Raw genomic sequence first — 18,441 nt, 5'->3', positions numbered from 1 at the left:
GCTCTTGGGCTTAGAGGGAGGGGCTGGCTGAAATTCAACCAATGAGCTTCTGAGGCTGAAAGGGGACTAGAATCCAGATTTCCCATGTCTAGACCAACTTTTTCCCCACTCCATCTGATTGGCTCTTGGGATGAGAGGGAGGAGGAGCTGTCAATCAATGAGCTTAAAGGCTGAAGGGGGAACTAGACCAACACCTTAATAACAAATCCATGCTAGCTTTTGTGCTGAGAGAGAGAGAGAGAGAGAGAGAGAGAGAGAGAGAGAGAGAGAGAGAGAGATTTAACTTCAAATAACATTCAAGAAAAGTTAAACAAAAGAACATTAAGAGATCAGAAACAACAAACCACTATTCAGCAAATAGTAAAAATAAAACTGCATAACAAACTGGTGAATTCAGAACCCTTGCTGGCTAAAGATTTGCTGGATAAATCAGGTCCTTATGGCCTTCATGAATGTCAATAACGCTAGGGCAACAAAGGCCTCAAGGCAGGATTGTTGGAGAGGCTCCGTCCCAGTCGGGTGGAGGGGTCAAGCAGGGTATCAGTCTGGAATCATTACGTAGACACAAGAGGCCAAGATCTGATCCCTTCGAGTGCCATTGGACCTTATCTAGTCTTTCCCAGGGGTAAACTGCCGGAGTCTGAGACGATTGCTGTGAGATAAGCATTGAGCAATAGAGTAGCTCGTTGTACTCTACACATGTGGGTCTGGTGGCTTGTTTCTGTTTCAGAAGACAGGAGTAGTAACAGAAAGGCACACCTCCAGCATCCCATAAGTGTCACATTTCTTCAGAGAAATGATCCAGAGATCCAGAGCATGCTCACCGTAGTGGATCTTATGAGATAAAAGAGAGGCAACTGGAGATACTTAGAGAGAGACATGATCTTGTGAATAATGAGATCCTAAGCCAGTGATGGTTAACCTTTTTGGTGCCGAGTGCCCAAAGTGTGCATGTACGGGAATGCACGCATGCGTACCAGAACCCCAAAAATGCAATGCAAGCACCCCCCCCACATGCCCCGTTTTGGCTTCCAGGTTGGCACAGGAGGCGTTCCAGGCCCAAAATGGGGGACAGGGGATACCTGGAAGGCCTCCTGCACCAACCTGGAAGCCAAAACAGGGCACGGGGACACCATATGAGGTGTCCCCGTGCCCCGTTTTGGGCCTGGAAAGCCTCCTGTACTAACCTGCACCCCTCCCATGCATGTGCCCTGACCGACCGCGCATTCATCCGCACGTCCCCCACATGTGCCCCACCTCGTGCATGTGTGGCAGAGACCCAAAGAACAACTGGCTGGCGGGAGGTGTGCGCGCATGCGCGGTAGACCTGGGCTGGGGCAACAGCTAGCGTGCCCACCATCACGGTCCTAAACCATGAACGACTTTAGTGATGTCCATCAATTGCAACCTGAAGCCAACTGGCAACCAGTACAGCTCACTGAGTAGAAGCATTTTATGGGTATATTGAAGTGCACCCATAACTATAGGTAGTCCTTGACTTACGATCATTACTGATCATTCGACGTTACAACGGCACTGGAAAAAGGTGACTTATGACCATTTTTCACGCTTATGACTGTTGCAGCATCCCCACTATCATGTGATCAAAATTTGAATGCTTGGCAACTGGCATGTACTTATGACGGTTTCAGTGTCCCAGAGTCACCTTTTGCGACTGTCAGTTTTGGAAGGCAATATTTTTTTTTTTTGCTTCTTAACTGCCACATATTTTAGCTGGGGAAGTTGGGACGGGGTTGTTGTAGGAGCAGTAGAAAGTTAGTCATAACAGCATTCCGTATTCAAGGACTTTTGCCTGCGTCTGATGTAGACTGCCTGAAGATTGCCTCAATCCAATTGAGTGTGAAGAGTTGATTGGACAATGTGATGAACTTGTGGGTGTGGGGCAGAGCTGTGAACTGTCAACTGGGTGTGGAAAACCGGGATGTTTTCAGTTTCGGGTTTTCCCAGCTGTGCCAACATGACATCTCTAATAAATTGGAACTTTGAGGAACCTCAAGCCTCAGAGCTTTATTTCGTTGGGGGTGTTCCTTGGAACCCTGACAGCGACCTTCTGACAAGCAAAGTCAAGGGGGAAGCCAGATTCCCTTAACAACCGTGTTAACGACTGAACAACTGCAGCGATTCCCTAAACCACTGTGGCAAGAAAGGTTGTAAAACGGGACAAAACTCACTTAACAACCGTCTTGATTAGCAATGGAAATTCTGGGCTCAGCTGTGGCCGTAAATTGAGGGCTGCCTGTTCTTGTGTCAGCGCATTCCAGACCGGTGGTGTTTGAAGGCAACCCGTGACTTCCCTCAGGGTAATAGATGACAAAGCCAAACAGATTTTATTCTCTGGAGACTGTCATTGGAGACTGTCAGGGGGGGAAAAAAAAGACAACTTTATCATTGTACAGCTAGGGATAATTTAAGCTTTTCTCTCTCCCTCAAGCGTGAGGGGGACAAGATAAAGACAGCCTCATGACAACCTGCAGTGATATATGAGAAAGACCTTGAGAATCGGGAGGAAGAAACTGCTGTCTAGGGAACAGTCAGAAAAGAGACGGTGTAGCCCGCAGCTGCATAATGGGTGGAGGGAAAGCTAAGAAGGGATGCACAGGGGCAGTTCAAGGACTGTAAAGGAGTCAGCTGGAGATTTGAACCTTCAGACTTCCATGATTTTGTTAATGTAGCCTTACAATGAGGTAGAATTGGCTCTTCTGGTCCCAAAGGTGTTTTTCCAACAGGCAACTGGATTTTCCGGGGGTTTTTTTGAAGACGTTTCGCTCCTCATCCAAGAAGTTTCTTCAGCTCTGACTGGATGGTGGCGAATGGAAGGATTGTCAGGCCTGGAAGCCACCTTTTGCATTGGGCCTTCAGGCCTGCCACATTTCCTACTGTGGGAAACTGGGAGGGGGGATTGTATGGAGTCAGGGTGATATATAATCATAATAACATTCCTTTCTCAGAGAGTCAAGGACATTTTGCCCTGCAGCTGGATGGCTGGAACTGAGAGGCATCTCCAGTTGGGACTGTGCTTTGATTGGACGATGTGATGGACTTGTGGGCACTGGGCAGGGACTTGGACTTTCCTTTGGGTGGGGAAAACCTGGAAGCTTTTAGATTCGGGTTTTTCCAGATGTGCCAATATGACATCTCTAATAAAATGGAACTTTAAGGAAACTCAAGCCTCGGAGTTTTCTTTCGTTGGGGGTGTTACTTGGAAACCTGACAAGGATTTATATTCCTTGCAGATAGCTGGTCATTTGCAACCTTTTAGAGAGCCCTTGAGGCAGGGGTGAAATTAAAAAAAATCCCCTACCGGTTCTGTGGGCGTGGCTTGTTGGGGGAGGTCATGTGACTCGGTGGGTGTGGCCAACTCAACATCACTCACATTGAGGGGCTCATCGACCCCTCCCCTCCCAGCCACTCCTTGTCACGAATGGCAGGAAAATGGGGAGAGGAATATTCCTGCCTACTATCCTTCCCTCAGTTTGTGCTGAGATTGAGGAATGGCGGACAGGCAAGAAAATTCCCTTCCCCATTTTCTTGCCTTTTACAAAAAACGACTCCATTCCAGCTGCTCCCCCCCTCCGCCTCCCTCCTGGGGAGTACCTTAAAGGGACAGGCTGCAGCAGCTCCATTGTGAATGGAGGGAGAAAAGTTAGCATTCTCTCTGCTGCATTTAACATTGAATTCTGTGGCAGAGAGAATGCTAACTTTTCTCCCTCGATTCAGAACAGAGCTGCTGCTCTCTTTATGGTTCCCTTCCGTCCCCCTCTCTCCTGGGGACTACCTTAAGGGGACAGGCTGCAGCAGCTCCGTTCTGAATGGAGGGAGAAAAGTTAGCATTCTCTCAGCTGCATTTCACATTGAATTCTGTGTAATATCGAGTGGCCAGAAGAGGTGAGCGGCGACCGGGTAGGTGTGGGTGGGGCCAAAGAGGGGTAATTACTACCAGTTCGGCAAACTGATGCCCATAATCCCTAGCGGTTCACCTGAACCGGTCCGAACCGGTAGGATTTCACCCCTGCCTTGAGGCCACTTGGAGGTTTGTCTGCGTCCTCAGGGTCACCAGAGTGGTGCAAATGGGTATGGAGCCTTTTTGGAACTGCTGAAAGGACTGTGTTGTAGACTGGAGATAGATGAGGTTATATCACCTTTGGGGCAAACATGACCTGGATGACTGAGAATCTCCGTGGACATTCAGCTCATCTGGTTGTGTTTCCTGTCTGGTCTTCCTGCCCAGCAGGGAAAAGAAAATATCAGGACACATCTCAGCCAAGGCAGTGGTGAAATGTAAAATTTGTTACTACCGGTTCTGTGGGCGTGGCTTGGTGGTGGTGGGTAATGTGACTGGGTGGGCGTGGCCAACTTTTTTTTTTTACTTTTAAAAGCATTTTTTCTACAACCTCTTAGGCTGAAGAGGTTGTAAAAAAATGCTTTTAAAAGCCTGCGATGATCAGCCAACTCAGTTGGGATCGCCAGAAGAAAAAAAGCTTTTAAAGGATTCTGACGATCCCAGCTGAGTTGCCTGATCGCCAGAACCTTTTAAAAGCATTTTTTTACAACCTCTTCGGCTGAAGAAATAGAAAAAATGCTTTTAAAGGGTTCTGATGATCCCAGATGAGCCACACAATCATAAGAGGCTTTTTTTTTTACTTTTAAAAGCATTTTTTTGGCGAAAGAAAAAATGCTTTTAAAAGTAAAAAAACCCAACCTCTGATGATCGCACGGCTCAGCTGGGGCAATGGGGGCAGGGATTTTTTATACCGGTTCTCCGAACCACTACAGCCATCGGGTGATCCGGTCGGAACCAGGAGCATTTCACCCCGAGCCAAGGTCAAGTAGGCAGACCAGCTGCATTGTATAAGTAGGGTTAAGCCTTTCTTGCACAGAATAGGACAACTCGCTGTGGCAAACTCCCTGCGGCAAACTCACCACGGTCACCTGGCTGCAGGACAACTCGCCGCGGGACAATTTAACAATTCAGTTTCATTATTTAAATTAAATAAAAAAATATTTTAATTTTTGTCATCCACGTTTCATTCTATCCCTCCATTGGCAACCTTTCTTTAATAATTCTATTCCACTGTTTTCTTTGATATTAGTGTAACTCTTATCCTGCAGTAAGTTGTCTCGCGATGAATTGGTAATGCCGAGTTGGTTGCGGTAATTTGTCATAGACCCTTTCTTGACATACCCAGATAGTTTTCATCATTTCACCAATTAGACCTCCGATTTTGGGGAGGGGGATCCTGGAACTGCAAAAGGAACTGCACCAATGAAAACAAGGACTAGGGGTGACATGATGGCAGTCTTCCGATATCTCAGGGGCTGCCACAAAGAAGAGGGAGTCAAGCTATTCTCCAAAGCACTTGAGGGCAAGACAAGAAGCCATGGGTAGAAACTAATCAAGGAGAGAAGCAACCTAGAACTAAGGAGAAATTTTCTGACAGTTAGAACAATTAATCAGTGGAACAAGTTGCCTCCAGAACCTGTAAATGCTCCAATACTGGAAGTTTTAAAGAAGAGATTGGACAACCATTTGTCTGAAATGGTGTAGGGTTTCCTGCCTAAGCAGGGGATTGGACCAAAAGACCTCCAAGGTCCTTTCCAATTTTGTTATTCTATTCTAATTCCTTCCTTGGTGGCTACTATATGGGTGATAGGGGCATCCTCGTTGGAGAGAGTATCCCAAGTCCAGTCTTGACAATTGTTTGATTAATTTTATTTATTAATCAGATTGATAGCCTGTTGCAATCTCAGCAATTCTCAGGAGGCTCACAAAAATAAACAAACACAACATCAGCATAAAAACGCAGTACAATTATAACCTCCAACAGTACGTTCCATTGGACCCCTGTAAGTCCTCCAAAGCTGCCTTCAATGTTATCCAGAACACAGAGATTGTTGGAGACCAAATAATAATAATAATAATAATAATAATAATAATAATAATAATAATAATAATAATAATAATAATAATAATAATATTTTAATTTGTATACCGCCCTTCTCCCGAAGGACTCAGGGCGGTGAACAGGCAGATAAAATATAAATACACACAATAATTAAAAACATCCCTTAAAAAACTAATTTAAATGCCCAAAATGTTAAAAAACGTACTCCCCCGTAAAATAACAAAATTTTAAAACCCATCCAATAAAAATAAAAATCAGGCTAGTCCAGCCATACGAAATAAATAAGTTTTAAGTTCGCGGCGAAAGGTCCTAAGGTCAGGTAATTGTCGAAGTCCGAGGGGAAGTTTGTTCCACAGGGTCGGAGCTCCCACAGAGAAGGCCCAAAGAACTTCCAACAGAAAGTCTCAAAGGTGCTTTTTCAAAAAGCAACTGGACTGTTGCGTTTTTAAAAAGCATCTTTGAAGCAACTATGATCTGGATCAGGGGTCTCCAACCTTGGTCCCTTTAAGACTTGTGTACTTCAACTCCCAGCCAGCTTTGCTGGCTGAGGGACTCTGGGAATTGAAGTCCACAAGTGTTGTGTCTGCGCCCCCCCGAGCCGGGCCCCCTGCCAGAAAGTGACTCGGAAAGTGAGGGGGAAGGGCCATCAGGACTTACCTCTGGAGCACCGGCTTCCCTGGCTCAGCTCCGGGAGCCAGACGCAGGCCAGGTGGAGGAGATAACGAGGCCTCCATCCCCTGACTCTTCCCCCCCACAGGCCACGTCTCCAGACCTGGCTGATGGCAATCAGGCCTGGCTGGAACCTAGGTTTCGTAGGCAGGAGAGGCGGGAACAACAGAAGCAGAGGTGGGGCAGGCCTAGGAAGTGCTGAGTCACGGAGCCGCACCCCACAGAGTATAAAAGCAGCCCTGGCTGCTCTTCTGCTCCGTGATGATCAAAAATTGAGCTTAACTATTTCACTCGGGGAGAAGTGAGCTGAACTCTTTGACTCTTGTAGAATTGAACTGAACATTCGGCCTGGACTGCTGACTTCCTGGTTCCCTGGCAACCCCAAGATAAAAGGGAGACTTTGGCAGGCAGCTGCAGATCCCCTGCCAGGACTGATAGCAGCCATGAACTCAATTACTGGCTCGTTTAGCCAGCTCGCGTGGCTGAGGCTGGGAGGGGACAGAACAACAAGTCTTAAAGGGACCAAGGTTGGAGACCCCTGATCTGGATGACTGAAAATCTCCACACTTTTAATAGGAGGTAATTCCAGTGGGCTGTCCCCAGCACTGAAAATCATACTGTTTTTATCATGTCGGCCACCCAGAGTCACATGATACGAGATGGGCAGCATATACATCAGGGGTGAAATGCTCCCGGTTCAGACCGGATCACCCAATCCAGTGGCGATGGTGACAGGTGGTTCGGAGAACCAGTAGCAAAAATCCCTGCCCCCCCATGCCCAGCTGAGCCGCACGGTCATCAGAGGTGTTTTTTTTTACTCTTAAAAGTATTTTTTCTTCGACCAAAAAAATGCTTTTAAAAGTAAAAAAAAAAGTCTCTGATGATCGTGCGGCTCAGCTGGGATCGTCAGAGCCTTTTAAAAGCATTTTTCCTCTTCGGCTGAAGAGGTTGTAGAGAAAAATGCTTTTAAAAGGCTCTGGCGATCCCAGCTGAGTTGCCTGATCATCAGGGGCTTTTTTTTTCTTTTAAAAGCAAAAAAAAAATGCTTTTAAAAGAAAAGAAAAGCCTCTGACGATCAGGCAACTCAGCTGGGATCGTCAGAGCCTTTTAAAAGCATTTTTTTACAACTTCTTCGGCTGAAGAAAAAATGCTTTTAAAAGTTTAAAAAAAAGGTTGGCCATGCCCAACCAGTCACATTACCCCCCCAAACCACGCCCACAAAACCGGTAGTAACAAATTTTACATTTCACCACTGATATATATCGAATTAATTAATTAATTAATTAATTAAAATAAGGCTTCTGGATTTCAATCTTCCTGACTGCTGAAGTCAGATGCTTCTCCTGGCACAAATGTAGCAGTGAGTTTCCAATATTCTTACCACCGGTTCGCCCCGCACACCCACGTTCGCTTCACACGCCCGCCTTCCGTGCATGCACTTTGCTTGCTCACATGCCTTCTATGCATGCATCCAGCTTTGAAAAGGTGCCTAAATAGGACATCACAGAGCTGGGGTGGGTGGGTGAGCAGGCTCACCCGCGATCTCTGCTACCGGTTTGCCTGAACTGGTATGAACCAGCTAAATACTACCTCTGCCCAATTGCAATAGTTGGGCCAACTTTACTGGGGAAAAGTGGCTCTATAGGTAACCCAGTGCCAAGCCATAAAAAGCTTCATAAATTAAAATTAGCACATTAAACTTAAATTAAACTCAAATTAATTTAAACCCCAATTAAAATTAAAAATTAAATTAAATTAAATTAAATTAAATTAAATTGAAATGGAATAAAGCTTAAATTAAATTAAGGTTAAATTAAATGTGATGCACATGCAAATGGGGCCAGGCTTTAATCAGCCAATCATAGTTGCCATCCTAACTTTGTGGACAACTCCTCTCCCATGGATGCTCCTGGCTAGTTCCTCTCAAAGCTTAAAAGCCTTGTGTTAAAAGGGGCAAAAGTTTTAGCCCTTTTAAAACTTCTCACAATTAGATGTGTCATTCACAATCACCTCTTCTAGCAATAAACGCCCCTCACTTCCTTATTTCTTTTCCCTCGTCCTTAATGTAAAAAGCGAAGTTGCAGAGAAGCTTGCAAAGATTAGGGAACTAGAGTCTGAAGGAGGACAATAAACTTGGCTGCTTGGAGGAATGCAGTACCGAGTCAATTTCTATAAAAGATCAAGGGGAAAGTGGATGAAGATAAAAACCTGGCAATGTCTTGCAACTGGGACTTTAAAAGAAAAAGAAACTGAAGGCTTGATTTTGGCTGTGCAAGAGCAGGCTATTCAAATTAATGCAACCAAGGCCGGAACTGAAAGAAAACATCAAATAATTCAATGTGCAGATTGCTCAAAGAAGCAGAAGGAACAATAGGATCAGATACTCAGCTTGAGCAAGAAGAAATTGATGACAAACAACAACACAGCACAGTTGCCCAAATGATTCCCTGGAACATCTGTAAAAATTATCATGTGTTGGTAATGAAAAATTGGTGAGAACATAAGAGTTGAAAAAGTAGTTGAAAATGAGCAGAGCAAAATATTGTGGCATTTCCAAATACAAACTGATAAAACTCTTGGCTCATAATACACCAAACCGAAATGTGGTTGAACAGGAAAAAAAAAGTGTGGACAATTAAGGGGTGAAATCTACTTACCTTCCTTACCAGTTCGGAAGTGCACATCCATGTGCAGACCTTCTGCACATGCGCAGAAAGTAAAAACACATTTCTTCCTGGTTAAAACCAGAAAGTAATGATGCCCCAGGTGGGTGGGCAGAGCTTTGCTTTGCCATTGCTACTGTATCGCCGAACTATCGGCCACGATTGCTACCAGATTGCGCAATCCGGTCCAATCTGGGACCATTTCACCCCTGGGATAATTGATGTGGACATACCGGGAGATAGTCGAATAGAAGACAAAGGATTGGAAAAGATAACGAAGTATTAAGATCTGAAGACCAAAATTGAAAGATTACGGCATAACCCAGACATGGTTATTGGCACAGTGGGTACCACACCTAAAAATTTTAAATAGAATTTTAAAAAAATCTATGCATTGACAATATTTCCGTGTGTCAATCACAAAAGGCCATACTGCTTAGATCTTCACATGTGCTCCACCAGTCGGGGTGGGTTCCACTTAGCTTTACTACCGGTTCGCAGAAGCTTCTGCACATGCGCAGATCACCCATGATGACGTTGTGGCAGGTGGGCGGAGCCTCCCGCCAGTTTTATTACCGGTTCTATAGAACCGGACCGGACCGGGAGCAACCCACCGCTGCCACCAATACATTACAACATCCCAAGTTCTTGGGAAGAAATCGATGTGCATGAAGGCCAATACCAGCTAATGAACTGGCAGCAGCTGTGTCTTCACATTGTTGTGAACAGAAAATAATTTAATATATTAAATTCTGCCAATTTCCAGCAACTCTTGGCATTCATTAAAGCAACAATAAAGCAACTCATTAAACAGCTGTTTCTTTTTCTGAACTCAACCAACAGGTGCTGTGTTCACACTCCTTACCTATTTTGAAGCATCTTTTCAGAACAGGCACTAAAGCACTGAAGTGCTGGGAAAAAAATGCTTCATTTGTAACTGGGACTCTCTGTCTTGTAGCCAACGCTTCATTTCACGATGCTCAAGGTGACATAGAAGCAAAGCAAAGTCATAGCAAAAAAAGACCTAGTGATCCATCGATCTTCCTTTTTGATTTTTTAATTTTATCACATGATCGATATGTGTTTGTCCCAAGCATATTTAAACTCAGTTACTAATAAGGGATGCAGTTACTAATAAAGGACACAGTGGCTAAGACGCTGAGCTTGTCGATCGAAAGGTCGGCAGTTTAGCGATTCGAATCCCTAGTGCCGCATAATGGGGTGAGCTCCCATTACTTGTCCCCGCTTCTGCCAACCTAGCAGTTTGAAAGCAGGTAAAAAATGCAAGTAGAAAAATAGGGACCACCTTTTGTGGGAAGGTAACAGTGTTCCGTGCGCCTTTGGCATTTAGTCATTCAGGTCACATGACCACGGAGATGTCTTCGGACAGTGCTGGCTCTTTGGCTTTGAAACAGAGACAAGCACCGCCCCCTAGAGTCAGGAACGACTAGCACATAAGTGCGAAGGGAACCTTTACCTTTACTAATAACCGGCCCACTACCTCAGCTGGAAGTTGGTTCCATGTATATTCTCTTCTGGCTTTATTCTGCAAAATAAAGGTTGGGTTTAGAGGCCACTGTCTCTTAACATTTGTAGAGATCTTGAGAGATGCAAAGATTGCTTTTAATCCTAGTTAGGGTTGTGTGCATGCGTGTGTTGTGGAGGCTTAGCATGTTGGACAAACCCAACCAACTTGCTTCGTTTGTAATTGCATCCATTGTGGAACAGTAATTTTTGTCGATGAAGGTTATGGTTAACCAGATATCTAAGCAGGCAAAGAAGGACATGGACTGGGGAGAAAGGAGGACATACTAACTGTTGAACCGTGAAAAATTGCAAAAAAAAAAAAAAGTACTTAGGCAAACGTGTACTGTTGTCAGGTTGCAAAACCAAAAAAGCAGGGGTGAAATGTAAAATTTGTTACTACCGGTTCTGTGGGCATGGCTTGGTGGGGAGAGTAATGTGACTGGGTGGGCATGGCCAACTTTTTTTTTTAACTTTTGAAAGCATTTTTTCTTCGGCCAAAGAGGTTGTAAAAAAATGCTTTTAAAAGCCTGTGATGATCAGGCAACTCAGCTGGGACCGCCAGAGGGAAAAAAGCTTTTAAAGGGTTCTGACGATCTCAGCTGAGCCACGCGATCATCAGAGGCTTTTTTTTTACTTTTAAAAGCATTTTTTGGCCGAAGAAAAAATGCTTTTAAAAGTAAAAAAAACAAACAACCCTCTGATGATCAAGTGGCTCAGCTGGGCGGTGGTGGGGGCAGGGATTTTTGCTACCGGTTCTTTGAACCACCCGCTGCCATTGCTACCAGATAAGGCAATCTGGTCTGAACCGGGAGCATTTCATCCCTGCAAAAAAGGCATCCAGCCATCTAAACAGAGTTGCTTGTCTCCTATAGACAGAATCTTGCCAAACTTAAGAAACTACAAATACTCCTCAACTTATGACTGCAATTGAGGCCCAAAGTTATGTTGTTATGTGACAAATTGGTTAAGCGAGTTTTGCCCCCATTTTACGACTTTTCTTGCCACATTTGTTAAGGGAATCACTGCCGTCGTTAAATTAATAACGTGGTTGTTAATGAATCTGGTTTCCCCACTGACTTCGCTTGTCAGAAGGTGACAACTGGCAATTACATGACCCCTGGACACTGCATCTGTCATAAATGTGAGTCAGTTGTCAAGCATTTGAATGTAAATCATGTAACCAAGGGGAGGCTACAACGGTTGTAAGTGTGAAAAATGATCAAAAGTCACTTTTTTCCGGTGATGTTGTAACTTTGAACAGTCATTAAATGAACTGTTGTAAGTCGAGGACTACCTGTACTTGCATCATTAAAGTTATACTCTGAGAATTTCTAGGAAGGAGCCATTTTAACTATCTTTCTCCTGACCAACCTATCTAAACGTCACTGTCTCTTTGACCTGTTGAATGCAGCCCCTCCTTCCTGGGAATCCAGACTACGTTCCACCACACTGTATATGAAATTACTTTTTTCCAGCACCATTGGTTTTTCCAATCCCTGTGTTTTTCCAACAAATCTTTATCTTCAAAAACCTATGCCAGCAGTAATATAGGGTTGACAGCAAAGTGCTTTTCAAATTTCACCAAAAGAATCGTATGGCGTGTCATGTGATCTACAGATTACAGTGATCATAGATTTGAAAGGGCTGGATTGAAGCCAATTACTGGAATCAGGAAATCAGTTGAATAACATAAATCTAAGCTGTCGGGTCTGTGGCTGGACATGGGAAAGGAAGAAAGAAGCAGACAATTATGAATGACTACAGCTGGGGAAACAGTGCAAATAAATAAATAAAATGAAAGTCGCTCAGAAAAATGGACGGTATTTGATTGCAAGGCTATGCCTGTTGGACAAAGGAGAGAGAACAAAAAGGGGTTCTTAGACGGCTGTCACAGAGAAGGGGGCTGACCTATTCTCCAAAGTACCTGAGGGCTGGAGAAGAAGTAACGAGTAGAAGATCATTAAAGAAAGAGCCAGCCTAGAATTAAGGAGACATTTCTTGACAGTGAGAACAATTCAATCAGTGGAACAGCTTGCCTTCAGAAGTTGTGGATGCACCATCACTGGAGGTTTTCAAGAAGAGTCTAGACAGCCACATGTCCAGTAGCTGGCTGAGGAACTCTGGGAGTTAAAGTCCACAAGTCTTAAAGGGACCAAGGTTGGAGACCCCTGGACTAGAAGGCCACCAAGGAACCTTCTAACCCTATGATTTTATGTTTTATGTTCCTTTTGCCAGATGTCTGGTAGCTCTAATGGACAATCACAATCTCTTGGAGCTAAATTCTCAGGAACCATGAGATGGATGGAGCCAAAATCAGTGGTGGGTGGGACCAAAACAAAATCTCATCTTTTTCCCATTCTGCTCAGCAGGTCTCCAAGGGGAAGATCTCTGGTCAGAGATCACTTTTAGGAAACTTTTCGGGATTCAGTTTGTGGTGGAGGACAACCACTTGCTTTAACCACTGCTTCACAATGTCTTTCTGGGTAGAGTTTCTCTCGAAGAATAAGTGCTTACTTAACTTTTCCTGATCAATTTATTGAGCTTGATTTCTAACGCCGGTGAACCTGGACTTTGACAGTGGTTCCTTGGCTAGGATTATTTTTGCTCATTACCTTCAACAGGATTGCAGAGACAACAGGACCCGTCAGTTAGTCCCAAAGGTGTTTTTTCAAGAGGCAACTGGACTGCCTTGTTTTTCTTTGAAGGCCTTCTGCTTCTCATCCAAGAAGCTTCTTCAGCTTTGTCTGGATAATGAGGAATGGAAGGATTTATATTCCTTGCAGACAGCTGGTCATTTGCATCCTTTTAGAGAGCTCTTGAGGCCACTTGGAGGTTTGTCTGTGTCCTCAGGGTCACCTGAGTGGTACAATTTGATGTGGAGCCTTCTTGGAACTGCTGAAAGGACTATATTGTAGACTGGAGATAGATGATGTCATATCCCTCCCTCTCTGTTGAAAGAAGGCACACATTTATTGAACAGACCCTGAAGACACAGATAAACCTCCCAAGTGGCCTCAACGACTCTCTAAAAAGAACGCAAATGACCATCTGTCTGCAAGGAGTATAAATCCTTCCATTCTCCACCATCCAGTCAGAGCTGAAGAAGCTTCTTGGATAAGAAGTGAAACTTCTTCAAAGAAAAACCACAAAGTCCAGTTGCCTTTTGAAAAAAGCACCTTTGGGACAACCATGGCCTGGATGACTGAGAATCTCCATAGGTTCCAAGAAGAATTAAACAGGTTGCCTCTCCATAGTAGGATATCTGAATGATCTGATCTCCCCAAAACAAAGAATAGCTTTCTTCAGAGCCAGATTTAATATTCTCCCTTCAGCACTTCTCCAGGGTAGGTATAAGAAAACACCAATAGCAGAACGGGTATGTATATGTGGTAAAGGAGAAGTCGAAGATATCTCGCATGTTTAATTGTACTGTGAGTTACACAGAGTATGTAGGTCAATATATATTCTCCCCTTACTAGCGAGATTGCCAGGGAGGACAGATGACTTTTATGTAGACTTTCTCCTCCAAGATTCAAATCCGGCTACTACACGTGCAGTGGCAAAATTTTGTGTCGCTGCAATGTCCACAAGAAAAAAATTGGTTACGGTTACCGAATTATAGATGTCAACTGATGCTGTTGTGCCTCGCTCGCCCCCCACCCCCCGCCGCAGCCGGGCCCCTCTCATCTCCTGCTATCTCAGCCAGAGATTGATAGTGTAGAAGAATGTCCTGGCATGCCTCCAGCCCCCAGCCCTGGTACCATGCCCGGACAAACCGAGCAAACAAACCTCCCTCCGATAGCATGTGCGCCTGAAGCCAGCCACGAGCTGGGATTACCGGCAGCTGGGGATGAAACGATGCAATGGATAGATCCACGCTTCCGGAGAATGGAGAGGCGTCAACAAAAGGAAGGGAGGGGCAGGCCTGGATAAGTGCTGAGTCATGGAGCCACACCCCATGGCCTATATAAAGGATCTGCTTTCTGGCATTCTTTGAGTCAGGCAAAGTCTAACTTGGATTGCTGAAGTCACATCCTGGTCTCCTGCCTGCCCTGAGAACTCTGACAGAACTTTGGCAAAGCTGCAGAGGCTTTGCAGCCACGCTTGATATGGACTTCCCCGACCGGGCCGTCAGAGGAGGAGTGGGACACGACAGATGCCAACTTTTTGGAGATATATATAACAGTTATATATATAAAACTGAAAAATACATTTACTCACATACCTGACGGTTCTCCATGCATGTAAATTAGGAAGGGACCCTATTGGTTGAGATCATGTATTTTAATTATAGGAAAGGTACTAGACATGATTGATGTCAGTAGTATTTCAATTTTAAGTTATTTATTTATTTATTTATTTATTTATTTATTTATTTATTTATTTATTTATTATATTTGTATACCGCCCTTCTCCCGAAGGACTCAGGGCGGTTCACAGCCAATAAAAACGGTACATACAATACAAATTTAAAAAACTATATAAAAAACTGATTCAATAACATAACAGCTTACATAACAGATAACTGGTTTTTATCATAGATTTTATTTGATATGTATTATTTTACTCTTGAATTTTTAATTGAATATTTACTGAGTGTTTCTTATTTGTTCTGGCCTGTGGCTGTAATAAGCTTACTTACTTACTTACTAGAGAATCTCCATAGACACCCATCAGTTGGGTCCCTAAGAGTAGCTGTTTCCCTTCCCTTCCTCTTTCTTCCCCATTCGCCTCCTTTTGCTATAATTGGGTCCAGTTGGCTGCAGAGAAAAATCAATCCGATGGATGAGCAAATAACTGGCTCTGCGCAGTGATTATTGATTTCAGCATAGACCAATCTGGAGAGAGGAAAACAGTTTTTTTCATCAGGGTGAAGAGGTTCTGCTGCAGGGGAGGGGTTGAGAGACCTGATGTGTACATATTTCAAGTCTTTAACTAAATTTAGGGTGGAAAAAAGAAATACTGATAAGCATTTCTTATCCGAGGAGTGACGCCAATTGAAAACTACTACCGTAGAAAGCGCAAAAAGATCGTGTTCAAACTTCTGCCTGGTCCTGAGCCGATTTTCAAGGCAGGAAATTTTTCCCTGGGTTCATAAAACATGCTAGGCCAGGGGTTCTCAACCTTTATAGTGCTGCGACCCCTTTAATACAATTCCCCACGATGTGGTGACCCCTTTAATACAATTCCCCACGATGTGGTGACCCCAACTGTAAAATTATTTTTGTTTTGAATTTATCGCGCCTGAAGCCGTATTGGCTAGCGATCTGAACTGCTTGCAATTGCCTTGAGGACAGAGGCATTAAAGCGGAGACTCCTCCCCTATTAAGTTTATTGCGCCTGAAGCCAGATTAGGCTAGCGATTGGGAGTGATTGCAACTGGCTTGAGAGGGAGACATCAGAAGAAAGATTTCTCTTTTTTAATTCATTGCGCCTGAAGCCGAATTCGTCTAGCGATTTGAAGAGCCTGCAGCTGGCTTGTGGAATCAACCATTGGAGCGCAATTCTTCGACTCGCAAGTATACTTCCCATATTTCCGATGGTCTTAGGCGACCCCTGGCAAATTGTCATTCGACCCCCAACAGGGTCCCGACCCATAGGTTGAGAACCGCTGTGCTAGGCTAAGATAAAAGTGAATTCTCTTCTGTGTGGTTCAGCACATTGTCTTAGCGCATGGCTCTGCAAACTTGGCTCTTTTAAGACTTGTGGACTTCAACTCCCAGAGTTCCTCAGGCAGCTTTGCTTTGCTCAACCAGCTTTGCTGGCTGAGGAACTCTGGGAGTTGGAGTCCACAAGTCTTTAAAAGAGCCAAGTCTGCAGATCCCTGTCTTAGCATGTTGTACAATCTGATAAAAGTGGTTTGTTTATGGAGGGAATAACAAGTTATGGGTAGTTCTTGACTCAACTTGGGACCAGAACATCCAAGACTAAGTGATGCGATCCTTAAGGGACTCATCATGCCTGATTTTACAACCTTTTCTGTGGTGATTGTTAAGCGAATCACAACGTTGTTAAGCAAATCTGGCTGGTTGCCCAGCAGCCAAATTTCAATCACGTGACTGCTGGGATGCTGTACAGGTAGTTCTAGACCACAGGTCAGCTCAGATTTTCTGTAAAACAGCTGTTAAGTGAGTTTTGCCTCATTATGCAACCCTAGAACTAAGGAGAAATTTCCTGACAGTTAGAACAATTAATCAGTGGAACAACTTGCCTCCAAAAGTTGTGAATGCTCCAACACTGGAAGTTTTTAAGAAGACATTGGACAAACATTTGTCAGAAATGGTATAGGCCAGTGATGGCTAACCTTTTCTGGACCAAGTGCCAAAAGCAAGCAAGCACATCCCCAAAATGCATTGTGCTCCCCACACATCCCCCGCCCCCTGCACATGCACGGCAGAGACCCAAAGACCAGCTGGCTAGCGGGAGGTGCACACGCATGTGCAGCAGAGCTGAATTGGGGCGATGGCCCATGTGCCCACAGAGAGGGCACTGTGTGCCACCTCTGGCACACGTGCCATAGGTTCGCCATCACAGTATAGGATTTTTCTGCCTGAGCAGGGGTTGGACTAGAAGACCTCCAAGGTGCCTTCCAACTCTGTTTTCCTATTCTATTCTATTCTATTCTATTCTATTCTATTCTATTCTATTCTATTCTATTCTATTCTATTCTATTCTATTCCATATTCTATTTCATTCTATATTCTGTTCTATTCTATTTTATGCTATGCTATGCTATTCCATTTCATTCCACTCCACTCCACTCCACTCCACTCCACTCCATTCCATATTCTATTTCATTCTATATTCTTTCTATTCTATTCTATTTCATTTTATATTCTATTTTATGCTATGATATGCTATGCTATTCCATTTCATTCCACTCTACTCCACTCCACTCCATTCCATTCCATTCCATATTCTATTTCATTCTATATTCTATATTCTATATTCTATATTCTATTCCATTCCATTCCATTGCATTCTATTCTATTCTATTCTATTCTATTCTATTCTATTCTATTCTATTCTATTCTATTCTATTCTATTCCATATTCTATTTCATTCTATATTCTGTTCTATTCTATTTTATGCTATGCTATGCTATGCTATTCCATTTCATTCCACTCCACTCCACTCCACTCCACTCCATTCCATATTCTATTTCATTCTATATTCTTTCTATTCTATTCTATTTCATTCTATATTCTATTTTATGCTATGCTATGCTATGCTATGCTATGCTACTCCATTTCATTCCACTCTACTCCACTCCACTCCACTCCACTCCATTCCATTCCATATTCTATTTCATTCTATATTCTATATTCTATTCTATTCTATTCTATTCTATTCTATTCTATTCTATTCTATTCTATTCTATTCTATTCTATTCTATTCTATTCTTGCCACCGTTGTTAAAGTGGATCACTACAGCTGCTAAGTTAGTAACACAATTATAAAATGAATCTGGCTTCACCATTGACTTTGCTTGTCAGAAGATTGCAAAAGTGATGACATATCCCCAGGACTGCAACCGTCATAAATTTTGTTTATTTATTATATTTATATCAGAGTGTTATGTGTATTTTAATATTGGCTGTACACTGCCCTGAGTCCTTCGGGAGATGGTGCGATATAAAAATGTAATTATAAATAAA

General features: G+C 43.6%; 1 protein-coding gene across 1 annotated transcript in view; it reads left to right on the top strand.

The window, feature by feature from the left end:
• The window catches only part of NCAN (neurocan), a 154,108-nt gene that overhangs the window by 11,521 nt on the left and 124,146 nt on the right, over window positions 1-18,441 (top strand). The gene's annotated exons all lie outside the window — the stretch shown is intronic.

The sequence above is a fragment of the Ahaetulla prasina genome, chromosome 1, assembly GCF_028640845.1.
Source record: "Ahaetulla prasina isolate Xishuangbanna chromosome 1, ASM2864084v1, whole genome shotgun sequence".
In the NCBI taxonomy this organism is placed as follows: domain Eukaryota; kingdom Metazoa; phylum Chordata; class Lepidosauria; order Squamata; family Colubridae; genus Ahaetulla; species Ahaetulla prasina.
This window is presented reverse-complemented; position numbering and strand designations above follow the sequence as displayed.